The sequence below is a fragment of the Amia ocellicauda genome, chromosome 4 (genome assembly GCF_036373705.1).
Source record: "Amia ocellicauda isolate fAmiCal2 chromosome 4, fAmiCal2.hap1, whole genome shotgun sequence".
In the NCBI taxonomy this organism is placed as follows: Eukaryota; Metazoa; Chordata; class Actinopteri; order Amiiformes; family Amiidae; genus Amia; species Amia ocellicauda.
Genome location: NC_089853.1, coordinates 1,235,472 through 1,254,063, shown reverse-complemented (window position 1 = coordinate 1,254,063; position 18,592 = coordinate 1,235,472). Strand labels below are relative to the sequence as shown.

General features: G+C 38.0%; 1 long non-coding RNA gene across 1 annotated transcript; it reads right to left on the bottom strand.

Moving 5' to 3' along the window:
- Positions 1-1,002: 1,002 nt before the first annotated feature.
- Positions 1,003-18,425, bottom strand: LOC136747535 (uncharacterized). Its single transcript, XR_010816529.1, has 3 exons — positions 18,335-18,425; positions 1,905-2,058; positions 1,003-1,304 (listed from the first exon to the last, which is right to left on the bottom strand). It is a non-coding gene; the product is annotated as an uncharacterized LOC136747535 (long non-coding RNA).
- Positions 18,426-18,592: the final 167 nt, after the last annotated feature.

Genomic DNA, 18,592 nt, shown 5'->3' with positions numbered 1-18,592 from the left:
TTATGACCACCATGTACCCATCCTCTGATGGCTACTTCCAGCAGGATAATGCACCATGTCACAAAGGTCGAATCATTTCAAATTGGTTTCTTGAACATGACAATGAGTTCACTGTACTAAACTGGCCCCCACAGTCACCAGATCTCAACCCAATAGAGCATCTTTGGGATGTGGTGGAACGGGAGCTTCGTGCCCTGGATGTGCATCCCACAAATCTCCATCAACTGCAAGATGCTATCCTATCAATATGGGCCAACATTTCTAAAGAATGCTTTCAGCACCTTGTTGAATCAATGCCACGTAGAATTAAGGCAGTTCTGAAGGTGAAAGGGGGTCAAACACAGTATTAGTATGGTGTTCCTAATAATCCTTTAGGTGAGTGTATATATACTCATGATCTGGACTGGGAAGAAGAGGGAATCAAGTTAAATTGAGCAAAAACAAAGATATGTGACATCACTGAAAGAGTGAAAATGCTAAAATGGCAATATACCAGACACATTGCAAGATTAACAGATCAAAGACAGACAAAGGAAGCTAATGAATGGATACCAATAGATGAAAAAACACCTAGAAGAGGACCACATAAAAGATGGGAAGCTGAAATAATAAAATGTGCAGATGTGACAAGGATTAGAGAAGCTGTAGATCAAAGCAAGTGGAAACATCTTGGGGAGCCTTCATTAAGCAGTAAATTGATATAGGCTGATGGTGATGGTAATTATATATATATATATATATATATATATATATATATATATATATATATAAAAAAACAGGTGTTGAAAACAATTGAGATGAAATGCGTTGTGTGTGCGCTTGGAAGTTTGTTTCTTAAAAAAATACATATTTACAATTTTTGAAATTTCTAAGTAGTGTGGATCATTGGGAACAATTGCAAAGTGTGCGCCCAAATCTCTCCACAATCTCTTCTGGGATGAAGTGAGTTGGGAGACACGACTACCCTTTTCAATATATTCTCTGTATTTTGATATTTCCAAATATTTTCTCTCTCTTTATTTTACAATGTTTTGATAACATTCAATTCACATTGCCACCACACTGGATTGTTCTGTGTTCACTTCAATGCAATGTTGCTACAACGTTATTTGGTTAGTTAGGAAGTAATCCACACTTTACAATATGTACATAACACACTTATGTTATTGACATAAAAATATATATTTTACATTGTGTAACATCTCACAACTACTTCAGCTCCTATGTTGACAAGAATGATGTGGGAGTGAAATCTGATCCAGTCACTGTGAGCCACAGTGAGAAATTGTCCTTTCCTCATTTACCTGGAAGAGAAATTTCCAGAAATGTATTATAGTAATTATTCACACAAAATGTACGTAGCACATACTTTCATACTTCATACTCGTTCATACTTCAAATTTATTACGTTTCTACAAGTAGAGCATTTGGATTAGAACTAGGACTACAGACATACACTGCAAATGTGAGATAGTTTGTTTCTGACTGTCAATACAATTTGATTAAATAAATTCTTTATAGGAGGACTGGAGCTGAAGCAGAATAATGTGTCATAGTTTACAACATAGATTTGTAAAACATGGGAGGATGATGTTATTAAAAGAACACACATCAATCAGTCTCTGCATAATTATGAGTTATATAACCACACACAATTGCCTTTTTGTAATCCACTGGCTGTCTTTTCGATTTACTATTATTGAGGATGGTCATGCAACCACATTAAATGTTATCTTTGTATTATAATATCAGCAACAATCCAACCATCCATCTTCTTCTTCTACATATTACTAGTATTATTAATTATGATAAAACTAATAAGATGAAGAAGAATATTTATGTTATGTAGCAAAAATGCACAATAATCTTTTGTAAAAGGCAGGCTCTTCCTTCTTTCCACATACCTGAATGTGAACACACAATAGTAATTTTCGTGAACTCCTGAGTTCCAGCACAAAGATTCTGAAAACGGTTTACATTTTTTTTGCATCTTTGCACTGAAGAAAGCATGATGGATTTTTTTACAGCCCAAACAGCTCTATAGGGAATCTGTTCCAACTGAAAAGAAATGAAAAGTCTTTAGAAAAAAACATGTTTTACAGAGTGTCAAGCAAGGTCTAATGTTGAAAAGATAATCCATAGACCTCACTGATTAAACTGATTTCATTTCAGTGCTGCCTCTGGCTAGGATGTCATGGCCTTATCTTACATAATAAACACAAGCTGTTTCAGGCTGGAGTAATTTATTACCTGTTGTAATTACCTGGAACATGACGTGCTTAAAAATAGAATTACCAAAGACGAAAGTATAATTTAATTTGCAAAAGATAAAAATCAATCCTCTTCACACTGCTTATGAATGCCTTTAGCAACAGTTACTTTTAAATTTCTTGTGTCTGCATAATTTCTAACAGTGTTAGAGATTAGCATAAGGCAGCGGGAGGCAAAATAACAATCTCCTTTCTACTATATAGGACAAATGCATTTTTAGCTTGTTAAACATATCTATCAGCAAATAGGTGGAGATTGACCCTGTTTTTCAAATGTTTAAAGACACTCCTGAATACATTTGTTTAAGACCAAGTCTTCAGATTAACTCAACAACAGGATAATTGAAAAACATATTTTCTAAACAATATTTGCTATACAGTGAGGGAAAAAAATATTTGATCCCCTGCTGATTTTGTACGTTTGCCCACTGACAAAGAAATGATCAGTCTATAATTTTAATGGTAGGTGTATTTTAACAGTGAGAGACAGAATAACAACAACAAAATCCAGAAAAACGCATTTCAAAGAAGTTATAAATTGATTTGCATGTTAATGAGGGAAATAAGTATTTGATCCCCTATCAATCAGCAAGATTTCTGGCTCCCAGGTGTCCTTTATACAGGTAACGAGCTGAGATTAGGAGCACTCCCTTTAAGAGAGCTCAGCTCGTTACCTGTATAAAAGACACCTGGGAGCCAGAAATAATCAATCAATCAGATTCCAAACTCTCCACCATGGCCAAGACCAAAGAGCTGTCCAAGGATGTCAGGGACAAGATTGTAGACCTACACAAGGCTGGAATGGGCTACAAGACCCAACACAACACAAAATAACTGTCAGTCTCCCTCGATCTGGGGCTCCATGCAAGATCTCACCTCATGGAGTTTCAATGATCATGAGAACGGTGAGGAATCAGCCCAGAACTACACGGGAGGATCTTGTTAATGATCTCAAGGCAGCTGGGACCATAGTCACCAAGAAAACAATTGGTAACACACTACGCCGTGAAGGACTGAAATCCTGCAGCACCCGCAAGGTCCCCTGCTCAAGAAAGCGCATGTACAGGCCCGTCTGAAGTTTGCCAATGAACATCTGAATGATTCAGAGGAGAACTGGGTGAAAGTGTTGTGGTCAGATGAGAGCAAAATCAAGCTCTTTGGCATCATTACATTACATTATTTGTCATTTAGCAGATGCTCTTATCCAGGGCGACTTACATTTGTACCCATTTATACAGCTGGGCATTTTACTGGCGCAATCTAAGTGAAGTACCATGCTCAAGGACACAACAGCACTGCCCACCCGGGATTTGAACCCACTTCCAGTCACGAGTCCAGAGCCCTAACCACTACTACACAGTGCTGCATCAACTCAACTCGCCGTGTTTGGAGGAGGAGGAATGACCCCAAGAACACCATCCCCACCGTCAAACATGGAGGTGGAAACATTATGCTTTGGGGGTGTTTTTCTGCTAAGGGGACAGGACAACTGCACCGCATCAAAGGGACGATGGACGGGGCCATGTATCGTCAAATCTTGGGTGAGAACCTCCTTCCCTCAGCCAGGGCATTGAAAATGGGTCGTGGATGGGTATTCCAGCATGACAATGACCCAAAACACACAGCCAAGGCAACAAAGGAGTGGCTCAAGAAGAAGCACATTAAGGTCCTGGAGTGGCCTAGTCAGTCTCCAGACCTTAATCCCATAGCAAATCTGTGGAGGGAGCTGAAGGTTCTAGTTGCCAAACGTCAGCCTCGAAACCTTAATGACTTGGAGAGGATCTGCAAAGAGGAGTGGGACAAAATCCCTCCTGAGATGTGTGCAAACCTGGTGGCCAACTACAAAAAACGCCTGACCTCTGTGATTGCCAACAAGGGTTTTGCCACCAAGTACTAAGTCGAAGGGGTCAAATACTTATTTCCCTCATTAACATGCAAATCAATTTGTAACTTTTTTGAAATGCGTTTTTCTGGACTTTGTTGTTGTTATTCTGTCTCTCACTGTTAAAATACACCTACCATTAAAATTATAGACTGATCATTCCTTTGTTAGTGGGCAAACGTACAAAATCAGCAGGGGATCAAATACTTTTTTCCCCCAACTGTATATCTTCAAAATGTGTTTGTCAAATAACTCATGACTTTACAGAATTGTGAATAAGCTCCATGAACATTGGATAAACAGATAAACCTTTGAGCCATCAGTCAATGGAAAGAGAGAGGCGCTCCCACCCTAGGGAGAATGATCTATGGTCTTCAAAACAAACCAGCACTGAATAAATCCCACTCATTATCAGTTAAAAGGCAACAGGGGTCTGTATACTGACACGGCCTGTAGTCATATCATTCTTTTTACCCTTCACACAAAAAACATAAAATAAATCTTCCATCTTCTGCAGACAGGCGTTCTTCGGGAAAGCATATCCCTTGTGAGGCTTTTTGGTATTGCTGGTCAAATGTACGGAAAGCAGTGGGAACTTTCAGATTTACCTCAGTGAAATCACATGAACTGGCATTAGAATACTTTTTAAATATTTTAGTACTACAAAATGTTTTATGGCGCCTTAGAAAAGGAAATGCTAATGTATTAATATTTACTGGAAACACAGACAAAGCACTGAGGGGAGACTGAAGAAGGGATAAGGGCAGGGCCAAACTGTCTAAGCCTCAGATAACTATAAAGAGCTCTAAGGAAGGGTTCAGCTCCCTGCAATGAAGATCCATAAAATGAATCTTAGCATAATGTGCATGTGACAGTGTAAGCAGACCCCCTGGTGTCTTGCATGTTCGTCTCAGACTGAGGGAGCTACGTGTTTTGTATCCCTCTGCTCTTCTGATAAAAGTCACGGCAGGGTATTTGAGACTTGCTGAGGTGTATGACGCAAGGAATATTTCAGGTGTCAGCAACATTCGCCTCACCTTGCCAAGACTGATACACCTTGTTTTATTTTACACTTACTGAAAGGTGATGATCTTTATAGGTCATTTAATCTCCAAGTAAAATTTCCATAGCATTATTTCTCTTCTTAATATATCTGACAGGTCTGATATCCAACCTTACTGTGAGCTGAAACAGATCATATTTTGTAGTGTAAAAAAAAAAATATATATATATATATATATATATATATATATATATATATATATATATGATCCATCTTAATTTTGGAAAAATGCCTCTTTATTTTTAATCTGATCAATGGTGTTCCACACAGAGGAGTATCTGGGGAGTCTTGAGAAGAAATTAAATTTCATAGAAGAGAAGTATTGTCAGTATAATCACTCTTCATAACATTCCTTTGATATTGTGTATTAAAGAAAACCTCCTCTGGGTCCACATACCAGCAGTTCACAGTAAACTTTATACCTGACTTTTCTGAAGTACAATAACAGACATGCCCAGAAGTCTTCCGACAAGTTTGGAAAGGAGATGTAAAGTCATTGTACATAAAGGCAGCAGCCCACATTAGTCATCACAGCATGTTGATACTTGTGGGCTACATAGCTGGAAATGTGTTCGGAAGTGTGGTCAGGGTCCTAAAGGGAAAAGAAAATGCACCAAGGGCTACTCAGGAAAAGACTGATGATCTGTCCAAGCGGTGGGAATGGGAAAGAGCTTCCCATCCGCCATCACGAACTGTAACAAAAGCTGAAGAAACTCGGCCTGTCTTGGCATGACACCCACACAGGAGATTATACAATGCCATACTTAACCTTTTTCAGTTAACTGAAAGAATTCACGACACATCTTGAAAAACAGTTCAGGTAGTCCATAAAAACACTACATAAAAGTGCACTAATGAATGACTCTGCAGACTACAGTAAATGCCAATCCAGAAAGTGTGGAACTGGCTAGAGGCCTCATTAAAAAGAAAAATAAGGGCAAACCTCTGAAGAGCAAAACGAAGCCCATACTTGCATAAACATGTGATTTACCATTATGCCTCCAGGCATTACATCTGTTCAGAGAACTGTCTTTCACATTATGAGGATTTGTAAGAATTGCCCACTCTGACTATTAGTTCATAAACAAACCATTGAAGAAGGGAGAATATTCACCCTAATCTGCTCTGAGTATTCAAAGAGCAGTGATTTTCAATATGCAAAATAGCACTGTTTCTGTCTTAGAAAATTGATCTGATCTTTGGTTAGTTGGAAAGAAGTCCTTAGAAGTTGCAAACAAACTATATCTGTTTACATGTTAATTATATTGTGATTAAAGTGGAGAAAAAACAATTCACCCAAAAATCACTTAGTGCTGTAAGGGGCTATCTGTCTGTATACATGGACTTTAATGTAAGAATTACCTCAGCTTTACCTAATTATTACTACAGGCCTTTCGCTTATACGCTGCGCAAGCTTTCCAGAAAATAGGAGCACCAGCCATTGGTTCATTTCTGGAACATGTTGGTATATCACAGAGCCAAAGGCCTGTTTTTGATTCACCAGGGAGAATATCTCCACAATCAGTTATTCCCTTTGTGGGTGAGGCTGGAATTATTGTACCAAGAAGAGCCTTAAACATAATCTGATAGAAACTGTGTGTGTATATATATATATATATATATATATATATATATATATATATATATGACACACACACACACACACACACACACACACTTCAGTTTCATTTTAATCAAGTTTTCTCTTGATGTGGTTAATCTAGTTTGTCTCTAAATGACACCATAAGCACTGAAATGCCTGAAATGTTGCCCCAATACTTAGCCATTGTGGTACAGGGCACACATCACGCTACGCAAAGAAACAGGCTTTGTTTCAGCAGTTCCAATGAGAAAAGAAAAGCTGTTTTGATATAGTGCTCAGCAGGTCTCACCGAGTCTCAGATCTCTCTGGAAAGCCTTCCAAACAGACGATTTTCATTAGTTTGAATCTGACAGTGGATATAAAACATGCATACTCTTTAGCATAAAATTAATACAAACTTTTGTACACATTTGTTCCAATGGCTCACTTGTAAGAAAACAAATGGCTTTATTAAAGTAACTAGGCTGAAATGTTTTATTTCTTCAGATTATTCTGTGTTCCATTAGCAGTTTCTTTATGTCTTTATATTATATAGGATGACACACACACTAACACCAAAATGCAGAATATACCTCAATATACATTCACCTTAAAGTGTTTGAAAATGTATTTCAGTGAGAAAGATATTAATGCAAGACAACTAAACTAAACTAAGGAAGAAACTGAAGGTATGAACTCCCTAAACTAAGAAATTGAAAATATATTCTAGGGAAGAAAAAAAGAAGAAAAAGTATTTAAGATGGGGCAAAAAGCAACATTTATTAGAAGTTTACAGACATTTGTATTTCATAACCATATTTTGCAGTTGCATTACAGCTAAATGATGTGCATTTATTGTGAGGACGGTATAGTAGTTTTATTAGAAGTTACTAATGTTCCACAGTACCATGTATTCAGGATAATGCTTTTCCCATTGATTTACAGGTACAGTAGCTGATGACCATCATGTGAAAATGTATTTTGTACAAGTTGTGGAATAATTGACATGAAGTGGGTGCTTAGATGCAAATTAAAATGACAAAACACACTTCACAGCGCTGTGCCCTCTCAAGCACAGCAATGTATCTAGAGAGAAAGACAGCAACCCACAATCTCCATATTCATTGTGTTAAACATAAGCGGGAGGGGTAAGTCTTCCTCTACAAAAGTATTTTCCTGTTTTTTTGTCGTTTTGTTTATTTGTCCAGACAGATTTATCACCCCAAGAGAAGATACCCAGAGACACTCTCTCAAAAAGCATATCAGCGGCTCAGGCTCACACAGAACAATCGGGCCAGACCCAGAGCCATAGACAGGCATAATGTTTAGTGAGAACCATGCTGTAGAGTCCATTAACTAGGCAGAAAATAAAACATGCAATGCACAGAAAATTAATTGTCTTTAGCTACAGGGGGGCATTTATTAAATTGACCATAATCTGACATAATCATTGAATCTTGTTCAGAGCCTTTCCCATTATTCCATTCTGATATCATCTTGATTACACATTCAGTCTCAGTTGGGTGCAGAAGGGTTTAATCTTTGTTCTGCCGGATTTGAATCTCCCTTGATCAAGGAAGTGAGTTTCTGAATCAGAGCACAGTAGGGGGCAATGGCCACTGACTCTTACAGTTCATAGCCCTGCAGGAATTATTTTTTCTTCTACAGTCTTGATAAGTAAATCTCTGTCAGTGGCATCACAATATTTACAGATTTGAAATTAAGTCTTCAAGCTTTACTCTGATGTTTAATGCACAAAGCGAGTTCTGATATTGAACAACATTTTTAAAACTAAATGCATATCTACAATTTAAGATGGTGCTGGGATGTTCATAACTAATTTTTGTTTGTTTGTTTTGTTTCGTTTTTACTTGCTTAATATTAAGATGACGGTGCAAACTAAGGAACATGGAAAACACTTTCTAAATGCAGAGGTTCATTTTTAATATCCCTAAAGATCCATAAGTACTCAATTTCCCAATGCAAATTAAATGCATGCTGTTCACAGCACTTTTTCAGGCAAACATTGTGACATATTGCAGCAGAACATTGAATCATTATCAATTCAACAAAATCTTTCACAATTTCGTCCCATTTTTTCTTGCGACTTCTCCTACATTATTTCCAAGTTGACATAAGAGAGTGCTTAGCCCACAAATGGAAGATTAAATCAATAGATCTATCACTGGCATTTTATAGAAGTATCTGTTATTGCAAAAGCCGTGGTGACTTTTACGTGTCTTGAGGATTGGATTACTGGGATTCTATCTCTGTCAGCGTATGGAGGTTGCTAAGCACTGGTATATCCTATGAAATTGCAATTCATATAGGGACAAACAAATCTAACACATGCATCTTGTGTTTCTTCATGGCTACTTTAGATTTTTTTCCCTTGACCCTCTTGCCTATAAAGTAAGACAGGTAAATTTGAATTTTGCTGCCTGCATGCTCAATCGATATTCACCTTTGTTTGGCTCAAGACATTGAGAAGATTCTTAGACATTAAATAACAAAAGCATTTTCTCATCTGTGTAATATATGGGTGATCTCCTGCTCTACTTTGTCCCATTAAAGGGTTTACATCAATACAATAATAGCACCATACTTCACAGAGTCCAACCAAATCAATATTAATTAATAAATAAAAATAAAAAATAAAAAAAACACACAATATTGAATAGCTTAGGGGTTGGAAAATTACTTTTTATGTTCAAAACATGATGTTTTAGAATTCATTAAAAGCAATCAATCAGATGCACAATTACGATGTAGAATCACAATATTTATGGAAGAACAAATAAAGTCTTATTTAAACAATGTATACACCATATACATCTATTGGTATCTTACTGATGTACTGACATCTTATAAAACATATTAAAACTATTCCAAAACCCTACATTTAACAGTAAGACTGAAGAAAATCCAATCAAGAGTAAAATGATGCACCAGGGCTCCTTTGTTCTCAGGAAGGATTTACATTTTGTTATTAAATACTACTTTGCTCAAAAAACAAAACAAAACACTGACTATCCATAAAAGCCTTTTTTAAAGACACTTAAAATGAAGTCTACAAAATATTTTAAGCCTCTCTGAAGTACTTAGCACACTTTCTGTTCATCCTTGAACAACAGAGCCCTCTTGTGGGAAAAGGCATATTACCACTCTAATACTACTGCTGCTATTATCCTACTACTACTACTACTACTACTACTACTACTACTACTACTACTACTACTACTACTACTACTACTACTACTACTAAGAAGAATGCACAAATCAAAGAAACAAGTTCAATACTGCAATTTACATTTTCAAAACTTGACAGAGGTTTTTAGTTTGACTTCCTTGTACTGAATGCAAACTGCTGTACTATACCCTTCTTTGGCAACTAACAGGTGGCTTGAGTTTTCATTTCATCTGCGTCTAAATAGCAATGACATTATGGGCTGTATTCTCTGATTCTGAGATGGCAGATAACTTCAATGAATCATAAATGTTAAGTATCCACACTTATGTGAATCAGTGCATAATACACATTCAAAGGCTCTTACCCACACAACATTCAAAATGATATCATTAGCCCTCATTTTGCAGGCCCTCAGTCAACTGTGTCATTCTTTATCATCAGTAACCACCTTTGTACAACATTTGTCTCTTTACCTTCATCAGTAACATTTTCAAAATCCACTGAATATAGCTCTTCAGATCTGGACTGCTTGGGCGTCCCACAGCATCGCCTCAAACATTAATACATGCCACATGTCAAGAGATTAGGAGCAGATCACAGTAAGACCTTCAGACCTTTTAATTACACAATAATTAAAAATCTCTCTCATGTGTTTCCTTTTTAACGGTTTGCACATAAATGTAGTTATTTGATGCATTATTGCTCATAAATGATGCATCTACTAACAGTTACTTGCTGCTCCTACATTTTCTCACAATTTTAATTAAAATAGAAGTTCTTACTGGCACGTATTTTCAACAGGACCCTTGGTATCATCAAATTATACAGTGTATTCAGATGAATGAAAGCTCTAAACAATATTTTTTATTCCGTTTAGTTACCCTAACTGATCTTTAAAAGAGACTCCAACACAGATGACTTTCCATGGGTTTAGTAAAAAGCTTTTAAAATTAAGGCTCGTTTTACATTGAGTACATTTCTTTAGTGGCACATATTAAATATCTTTTGTACTTCTCAAGTAAAGATGTATGTGGGAAACAAATATATAAATAGGAATACAGATAGCTAGCTAGATCGCTAGGAATACAAACAGATAGAAGGATGGATACAAATATATACATCTTTGATTTTATGTGTGGCAGTATATTGACAGGCTGTCATTCTGATAGGAATTACTTATAGGAATATTAGTACCTTTGCTAACATATTTTAAAAGCATTTTCATTATATTAACACTGCCTTCAATATTCTGAATTGGCGGAAGAAAATACTACAAAGTCACAGGGGGTTTAAGCCTGGTTCAGTACTTGGATAATGGGGGATACCAAATGCAGGCTGTAGGAAGCAATGTTGATACCACCCTCAGGAGCTGTATTCTATGCAAGTTTCAGCAAATCAATCAGTGAGTGTTATATCATAATAACGAGGGCAAATGAACCAAAGTACTAACTGCACCTGAAGACATGAAAAAAACCCATACTGTTATTTTTAAAGGAGCATTTCTGCTCAGTTTCCTGGCCATAATATGAATTATTGTAACTGAAATCTCCCAGGTCTCAGCCAAGCAACCTAACCACCATAGAAAACAGAAGTTGAAAAGTAAGGTCATACTATACACAGTCTGATAATTCACATACAAATACCACTGCTTTCTACATGACCTAGAAACTGGACATCTGTGTTTGTGCATTGTGAAGTAATGTACAATCAATAAACAGACAAAATTAAAATCAACTTTACTAAACACTGTTCACTCTACTGGGGACACAGCAGACATATGCACACCTTTAATTTATTCATTATTTTTCATTAATGAAAATCGTTATGTGTACAAAGGGATGTATGCAAGGGGGGGAATTAACTGAAATGTATATAGATTTACTGTTCACAGACAGACAGACACAGAGAAAAAAACATATCCATACATTTTAGGCTACATTTAATATAATTGTTTCCCAAAATGATATGCAGGGAAATTAAAATAATAAATTAAATAACAAGACAGCCATCAGGGGCAGATTATTCACTATTTCACTCCTTCCTGGGCCTTTGTTCACAGCTCTTTTGATTTGCCTCCCATTTGTTGCCCCAGGAAGAGGTTTTAAGTCAATATTTGAGAACTGCACAGGCAGATGGCCTCTTTGTTTCTGTGAACTCCAGGGAAGTGCTGTCCTCTGAGCTAAACACTGTATAGCTCTGTGCTTTATCACCTTATGGGTGTCACGACGGCTCTGATTTGTTCTCAGGACACATACCAGGGTGAAGTGGTAATCTTAGGGCCTAACAGATGAAGATGTACAGACTGTGTGATTCAGGGCAGATGGACAGCCATCTGTCTGTCTTATGTATATGTATGTATCTATGTATGTATGCATATGTACGTGTTTATGTAAGTATGTATTCTGGTTTAAGTACCATCAAAAAGCAAAACGACAACAAAATGTATCCTCATATATTACTGCCATTCTAAATAAATAAGTAATCTTCTAATGAGCAAAAATACAGTCTGTACAATGAATGCAAAAAAACACTGAAATATTATGTGCACTGAAATTGAAATGTTTTATGCAGCTTTACATTGTCTTCACAAAGTTTACAGTGAGGGAAAAAGTATTCGATCCCCTGCTGATTTTGTACGTTTGCCCACTGACAAAGAAATGATCAGTCTATAATTTTAATGGTAGCTGTATTTTAACAGTGAGAGACAGAATAACAACAACAAAATCCAGAAAAACGCATTTCAAAGAAGTTATAAATTGATTTGCATGTTAATGAGGGAAATAAGTATTTGATCCCCTATCAATCAGCAAGATTTCTGGCTCCCAGGTGTCTTTTATACAGGTAACGAGCTGAGATTAGGAGCACTCTCTTAAAGGGAGTGCGCCTAGTCTCAGATTGTTACCTGTATAAAAGACACCTGTCCACAGAAGCAATCAATCAATCAGATTCCAAACTCTCCACCATGGCCAAGACCAAAGAGCTGTCCAAGGATGTCAGGGACAAGATTGTAGACCTACACAAGGCTGGAATGGGCTACAAGACCATCGCCAAGCAGCTTGGTGAGAAGGTGATAACAGTTGGTGCAATTATTCGCAAATGGAAGAAACACAAAATAACTGTCAGTCTCCCTCGGTCTGGGGCTCCATGCAAGATCTCACCTTGTGGAGTTTCAATGATCATGAGAACGGTGAGGAATCAGCCCAAACTACATGGGAGGATCTTGTTAATGATCTCAAGGCAGCTGGGACCATAGTCACCAAGAAAACAATTGGTAACACTACGCCGTGAAGGACTGAAATCCTGCAGCGCCCGCAAGGTCCCCCAGCTCAAGAAAGCACACGTACAGGCCTGTCTGAAGTTTGCCAATGAACATCTGAATGATTCAGAGGAGAACTGGGTGAAAGTGTTGTGGTCTGATGAGACCAAAATCGAGCTCTTTGGCATCAACTCAACTCGCCGTGTTTGGAGGAGGAGGAATGACCCCAAGAACACCATCCCCACCGTCAAACATGGAGGTGGAAACATTATGCTTTGGGGGTGTTTTTCTGCTAAGGGGACAGGACAACTGCACCGCATCAAAGGGACAATGGACGGGGCCATGTACCGTCAAATCTTAAGTGAGAACCTCCTTCCCTCAGCCAGGGCATTGAAAATGGGTCGTGGATGGGTATTCCAGCATGACAATGACCCAAAACACACAGCCAAGGCAACAAAGGAGTGGCTCAAGAAGAAGCACATTAAAGTCCTGGAGTGGCCTAGCCAGTCTCCAGACCTTAATCCCATAGCAAATCTGTGGTGGAAGTTGAAGGTTCGAGTTGCCAAACGTCAGCCTCGAAACCTTAAGAGAGGATCTGCAGAGAGGAGTGGGACAAAATCCCTTCTGAGATGCGTGCAAACCTGGTGGCCAACTACAAAAAACGCCTGACCTCTGTGATTGCCAACAAGGGTTTTGCCACCAAGTACTAAGTCGAAGGGGTCAAATACTTATTTCCCTCATTAACATGCAAATCAATTTATAACTTTTTTTGAAATGTGTTTTTCTGGATTTTTTTTGTTGTTATTCTGTCTCTCACTGTTAAAATACACCTACCATTAAAATTATAGACTGATCATTTCTTTGTCAGTGGGCAAATGTACAAAATCAGCAGGGGATCAAATACTTTTTTCCCTCACTGTATGTGTCATTTTACAGGAAAGTGAGTTACTGACTTGTGGTGAGTGAAATTATAGAACAGTGGTTTAAAGACACATTATGCCAAAATCAGACATCATATATAATTCAAACTTCCTGCACCAACTTTTAACAAACAGTACTGATATTGGTCCTTGACACTCCTATGGATCAATAGTTAAAAAGCTGTTCTAACAATTAAATTCAAAATTAGCACTGATGTCGTTTAACAAACACTGTTGTAAAAACCACAGGAACAGCTTAATTCCTCTGGAGATCTGTAATCATTTATTTTCCCTTTAAAGTAATTATCAATGAGTATGCAACATTAAAAGCAATACAAGACTTTGAAACATGAAGTGTGAAGTAACATTACATTCAGTACTTAGTAATATTCCTTTACATGTTCATTCAGAAATCAGCACAATCTGTGCAACATATTTGAGTGAAGGCAGGAAAGTAGATGTCCTTCCTAATCTGTTAAAAAGCATGGGTTGTCGAACAATTTCTCAAGCACTGGTATACCAATAGGAAACAATTTGTTCCCAGCGAGCCAGAACAGATTTCACATTTTGTATAGAATATCATTAGGTGTTTAAAATATTGATGCATTAACACCAGTATGTACAGGGGTGTGTGGGGGTAGTGGAGGAGGGGTGGCTGCAGCTCCTTTTTTTGCAAGAATGCAAGATGAAGTTGTACCCTAAGTGATGTGCATGTACAAACAGAATACATACTTTCTACTACAAATCTATGCTAATCCCAGGAGCACAATAGTATACATTCAACATACATGGGGTTCAATGCTAGGGAATAAAACAGAGAGGTTTCTAGAACCCATCACTTCAAACTGCAGTATGAGGTGTAATTAAGGGCAATTATGCAGTTAACTACAGATGACTGAATCTTAACTACAGATCTTACCCCCGCATCAATGTTCTTAAAACTGCAAGTATTGAGATGAAGTGCAAACCTCAAAAACACAATTATAGCATAATTTCTGTAATCAATATATTTGGAGTACAACAATAACCAAGCACTACAAAGACATTTTAAAGGCTTGATGACTGGTATGGAGTAAGTCTTATACAGTTCGTTTTTTAATTATGATTAAAGTACTACCGTTTAAAGCAAATCCATAAATGTACTAACACTACTAGAATAGTATTACTTACAGTGAGATAAGGCAGAATTCTTCAATCTAAAAATCTTAAAAACTGTTATTCTCTGCCACTTGATGCTTCGAGCACTATCATTTACCTCAATATGCAATTACATGATTTTCCATAACAGCACCAACAGTAGATATATTACAACACCACTGGGAGCTCTTGTGGTATTGTTATTTATAGTGTAATATTAAAAAAAAAACATCTTTCTAGTATAAAAATACCTAAACAAAAGTTAAAGTGTATGTAGGCCATTACAATAGCTGCATGGCAGTTAAGATTAATAAAGATGGGACTCACATAACTGAAAGGGAAACAAAATGTTGCTGGCTGTAAATAAAAATCCTCCAGTGGAGGTGGCTGGGTGTAAAACAACCATTTCACATTTTTATAAGGGAAATAAAATGTACACCCAGATTACCTAAATATTTGCTCTTCCTGCTCTGGCAAAACCTGTTCTTCTATAGTCCAGAGCCTTGGCCCTCAGTGGTTGAGCAACATACCACTCGACTGCCCATTCCCTGAACACCTTCTGGCAGCTGTAGTAACTTAACGTTCCCATTCTAGACACTCTGACAACCTAACTTGAATGCACTTCTAATTCACACTTATCTGTTGCCCACTATCAATCCCTATTGATCCTTATTATATCTGTATTCATCCTTGCATTGTCTTCATTGTTAACTGCACCTGCACCATTTGTCATTGAGCATGATTGCCACGGCATGTGTCCCTGATTCAAGTATTGATATATTTTCTTCTTTTACTTGATGTACCCATAAACTGCCCATAAATTGAAGCACACACTGTATTTAGTACTACCTCCAAGTTAGACTTAACTCTTATTTGATGGATATTGTATATTCTTGCTCTTATTGTACTATGTTTTTTGTTTTGCTTTTTAAAATATGTAGCTTATGTATTGCGACAACTGAAAGTCGCCCTGGGAAAATGTGTCTACTATGAAATAAATCATAAAATGTCTTGAAAGAGACAGAATTAGGTCATAGGGGCAGGGGTGCGGGGGCTTAAGCCCACCCTCATATTCAAGTCACTGCAGCATTACTATTTCAAATGATAATTGAACTACACCAATCAGCCATAACATTATGAGCACTGACAGGTGAAGTGAATAACACTGATAATCTCGTTATCATGGCGCCTATCAGTGGCTGGGATATATTAGGCAGCAAGTGAACATTTTGTCCTCAAATTTGATGTGTTAGAAGCAGGAAAAATGGGCAAGTGTAAGGATCTGAGCGACTTTGACAAGGGCCAAATCGTGATGGCTAGACGGCTGGGTCAGAGCATCTCCAAAACTGCAGCTCTTGTGGGGTGTTCCCGGTCTGCAGTGGTCAGTACCTATCAAATTGCTGAAAAAGTGAATGCTGGTTCTGATGGAAAGGTGTCGGAACACACAGTGCGTCGCAGTTTTTTGCGTATGGGGCTGCGTAGCCCCAGACCAGTCAGGGTGCCCATGCTGACCCCTGTCCACCTCCGAAGGCATGTGAGCATCAGAACTGGACCACGGAGCAATGGAAGAAGGTGGCCTGGTCTGATGAATCGTGAGTTCAAGGTGTTGACTTGGCCTCCAAATTCCCCAGATCTCAATCCAATCGAGCATCTGTGGGATGTGCTGGACAAACAAGTCCGATCCATGGAGGCCCCACCTCGCAACTTACAGGACTTAAAGGAACTGCTGCTAATGTCTTAGTGCCAGATACCACAGCACACCTTCAGAGGTCTAGTGGAGTCCATGCCTCGACGGGTCAGGGCTGTTTTGGTGGCAAAAGGGGGACCTACACAATATTAGGCAGGTGGTCATAATGTTATGGCTGATCGGTGTATATAAACACTGTTCATTGCTTTCATTACATAAATCTATCATCAGAAAATCGTTTTTACAATAGAATTTGAAATGTCTGCATCATAAACAGATGTAGCCTACACCATATACACACACGTATTGTTTTGTTGTTTTTATACATACGAGTCTTCTTATATAGTGTGCCTTCATTAACCTCTGAAATTGATCCGCTTTCAAGACATGCCTCAACTGTAGCTGCTATTCTCTGTGTAACATACCTCTGTGTTCCTGGGAAGCCAGTGTCTTTGCTACAGTATAACGTTACACAACCATGTGCTTTAAGATAACCCTATTGAATTACATACCAGTTTACTACTACAACCCTATGTCCCATAGCAATTGTACAGTGAGTGACATTGTTGTGATCCTTTCTGCTTTCAAACAACCAACCTTATTAGAACACCATGAGAAAAGTGAATGTTTGGAAATCAGCCCCAAACTAAAGCACCAAATGCAGAGACACAGAACACGGACCAGTACTGTCACAGGAAGTCTCTCAAAATCAATGAAGTCAATTAGTCAGGAGTGGCTGTATTGGAGGATGTGTAGCTACACTCTGTAAGTGTTTATTGGCTAGATGGGAGTGGGACACTAAGTTTAAGGACTGGCAGTGAACTGGGAGAAACAGATGTCTAAAGCTTTGTCCCTAATTTCTCTGAAATACTGATGGGCTATCGTTCAATCTCCATCCCCATCAACCCTGTGTCTGTTGTTTTGAGATTCCCTGCTGCCAAATTTAGTATACTAAATCATAATGCGCTTTATTACATCGTATTTGTATGTGCATTTCAGATGACAGACGGATCAATGTAACGAGTAGTGAAATTAATGTTATGGAATTAAGCCGGTAATACATTTTATATATATGAATACAATGACGCCCAACAAAAGCAACAAATACAGCTCATTATGCGTCTCTGCCAAATTTTCCATACCGTGTTCTCGGAAGTTGCGTCATTAACAAACGTGGGTATGTTGGGAAATTAAATATTTGGCAGAGAGAGAGAGAAAAAACAATTTAAATCACAATTTGAGTTTTGGTGCTCCAGGCTGTCACACCTTAAAAAGATAATTACTCATACGACAATCTCGTAGGCTGGCCTCGTTTCAAATCAGCGCTGCTTTACGTAATCCACTTACCGCATAAGCTTGGTTACGGCCATGTTTCCCCGTAAGGCATTTCCAGAATATCAACTCCTGCACTGCGGCTGTGCTACGCGTCTACCAATCCTGAAGTTAGCGGTTAGCATTATTCTGCTCTTCGTCTCTCTCATTGGCCAATTGTGTCTTCAGGAAATGCCTTAATACAGTTCCGCTCTCCCGATTCGATAGCAAACACCGAGCAACGCCCTACGTACACAGCAAATAAGTTAGACTGCCCCCGCTAATAAAATTTGA